Genomic DNA, 2,982 nt, shown 5'->3' with positions numbered 1-2,982 from the left:
TTTCTTAACTTCATATATACATCCAAAACCATTCAAATATGCACATGGATCTTTAAATCCGGACGAAAACGGAGGTAAAGATATATCAAAATAAAACGTTTCGGGTTTCATCTCAGTTGATGCCATGCTTTTAAGTAAAATACTCACACCATCCACCAGCCGGATTAACAAACCAACACACAACACTATGTGTAACCTTGAAGGTAATATTCTGATTGATATAATTTAGTGAGAACTAATAAATAAAATTGCTGTCTAAAAACAAAAACAAGAGCTGAGTGACGTCAACTTCGTTCCTTTTATATTAAAATAAATGATTGATGGCCGGTATATATTAAAGCTAAGCTATGGAAATTATGGAAAAGTGTTTTTAAAACAATCAACAACTCACGAAAAAAAAAAGATAGATAAATGAATAAATAGATAGGTAAATAGTAAAAATAAACATCAATAATAAAGGTGCCAATATGAATATTAATAAATGAATAAAAAGATAAATAAATAAATAACAATTGACACTATGACTCTCTTTTCATCTCGGCGCGCGTTTTGATGTGGTCGAGTAACATAAACAGTCGGTGGTATGATTCAAAAGAGACAAAAACTATATGCATTAACGTTCTAAAAATTGCCAATAGCGAACTGGCTAAACAAAACCGTTTAAAAACACATTAACCAAATATCTACAACAATAGGCTACTTACGTAATATTTATAAAGATCTAACGAAGTGGGGCGAAATGGCCGAGTTGTAAAGGCATTGCGCTGTGATCCGGAAAGTCCCGGGTTCGAGCCCCGCTTCAGGCTCTTTCCTTCTTTTTTATTTTTGTCCTTAGGCAAGATTATTAACCCCAAATTCGCTCACTTGGACAACATGGGTGATTCCTATTGACATCAGACATCTTGTTCGATGGAATCTGTTAGATATTGTTATATTATTCCTTCATGGAATGCCTAGGCGACGATATCTTAATGCCCTGGCGGAAGGGCGTAATTTTATTTTTTTAAAATCAAATATCCACGGCAATATTTAGATACCTGAATTTTTAAAGATCTAACTCGAAGCAATTTTGAACAATTCAGTTTTTAACTCACTCAACCCTAACACCGACTATATCCGTAGTTTACCCGGGTTACTTATACCCCATGCCCATTAAAATTTATTACGTTTTTCTGAGACAAAATACAGGCGTAGTATCAAAGCTAATGTTTTTAGTTTTTACATGTTAGTGGTAGTTGAATAAAACTTCCTATGTACATGTTCATTTTGAATACATTTTTTCCAATATTGAAAAGTAGAAAAAATCTCTAGGATTGAGTGAGTTAAGCTTTTGTATTATAGCTTGATTTTTTTAAATAAACGTGGAAAGCAATTTAGAATGTTAAGATCTTGGATTCCCAGCAAGTTGGTAAACAAACACAGTTATAATTCATAATTTCTTCCAGAAATTAAGAGGCCATTTTTGAGGGTAAAGACCGACATATTTGCAGGTCCGATAGCCGATCGCAATGATGGGCTTGATTTAACAAAAGACATCAAAATTATACATCATGGCACAAGACCGAAGGACTGGAGCTCAGTTGGTCGCTGGTTCGGATAAGTAAGTATCAAAAATGCTACCATCGTTGGTTGTGCTGTGCCATCAATACTAAAGGTGCCAATATGGAATTTCACTTGTATAAATTCACAATCCTTATCTTTATTCACCCAAAAAATTCATTGATCTATCATGTTTAGTTTTTGCACACAATTTCTTTCAGTTACCTCGAAAATGACCCATAAGGTGTAGTATACCAACATGTACTTAGTTACAGGTCTGGTAACCAAAATATTTATCAGCTCATTGTTGTAATGGACATAATTTTTAATAAAGGAAAACCCGAGACGACAGCAATCATTCTCTCCATAATCATATCATTATTTTTCGCACCATTCAAACTAGTCACCATCATGGAATTCCCGAAATGAAACGAAATAGTACATTCAAAACATTCAAAACAAAATAATATTATTATTATCTGATTAAACACAAGATCTTCTATAGCATAAATATTACTGTGTTTACAGCGAAAGAGACGCAAGAAGAGTGGAAATAAACGCATAAAGGCAAGTTATTGTAGAATTATTATTTAAGGTAAGGAATATTTATAATATAATCGTATTGGGAGGTCTTCCGAAAGCTCCTACATCCCCAGTATTCTTTTTTTTTTATATATATAAATGTTCAAGTAGGGGGTTTGGGAGAGGGGAAATTTAAAATAAAAGTCTCCCCCTTCCCAAACCCCCTACTAGAACATTATAAAAAAGTCTCCCTTCCTCCCAAACCCCTTCTAGAACATCATTAAAAAAAACAAAGAATACTGGGGATGTAGGAGCTTTCGGAAGGCCTCCCATCGTATTAGTATAATTATTATCTTAGCTCTCATGATAGAAAATCGACATGTTCATCGTAGAAAACACAATCGGCTCCCGACATGAAGCTCTGATATCGATCGATTTAAATGACCCTCATCTTGGAACAAAAAAAAAAAAAAAAAAAAAAAAAAAAAAAAAAAAAAAAAAAAAAAAACCAAATCCCCCCCCCCCCCAAAAAAAAAAACAAAAAAAAAAAACAACAACAACAACCTAACTCCCGAACCTGGGACTAAGGAATACCACACGAGGTCCAACTTTTGAAAGTTTTTGCCAAAATAAGGGGAATTAAAATTAATCGATATATGAAGGACGAGTTTTCTGGTCAAATATTTGAATACGCGTGTTTTTTCCAGAGCATCACAGTCAACCTGGCCAAACAGCTTCCAAGTATGGCTAGCACTAAAATGTAATTTCGTTCTGATACAGTTGTCAAATGGGTCAGGGTTCCATTCGATCTTCAATGTCCTCCATACCATTTCCGTTACGAGAGCTAATGAGCGAGGCCGCCTGACGCGCTTTGACGATTAACCTTCGTCAGAGAGGCTCAGTTGGTAGAGCACTCGCTTC

The 2,982-nt window shown here is 34.7% G+C and overlaps 1 protein-coding gene across 1 annotated transcript in view; it reads left to right on the top strand.

Annotated features, from left to right (window-relative positions):
• The first annotated feature begins 2,018 nt into the window (after positions 1-2,018).
• LOC144964490 (uncharacterized) overlaps positions 2,019-2,982 on the top strand; it is a 6,285-nt gene continuing 5,321 nt past the window's right edge. Inside the window, exon 1 of the mRNA XM_078898859.1 lies at positions 2,019-2,134. The gene's annotated coding sequence lies outside the window, so the exon portion shown is untranslated. The remainder of the gene's footprint in view (positions 2,135-2,982) is intronic.

Source organism: Berghia stephanieae, chromosome 2 (genome assembly GCF_034508935.2).
Source record: "Berghia stephanieae isolate SIO BIC M18660-M18661 chromosome 2, UCSD_Bste_1.3, whole genome shotgun sequence".
Classification (NCBI taxonomy): Eukaryota; Metazoa; Mollusca; class Gastropoda; order Nudibranchia; family Aeolidiidae; genus Berghia; species Berghia stephanieae.
Note: the sequence above shows the minus strand (reverse complement) of the source record. Positions and strands in the feature narration are given on the sequence as shown.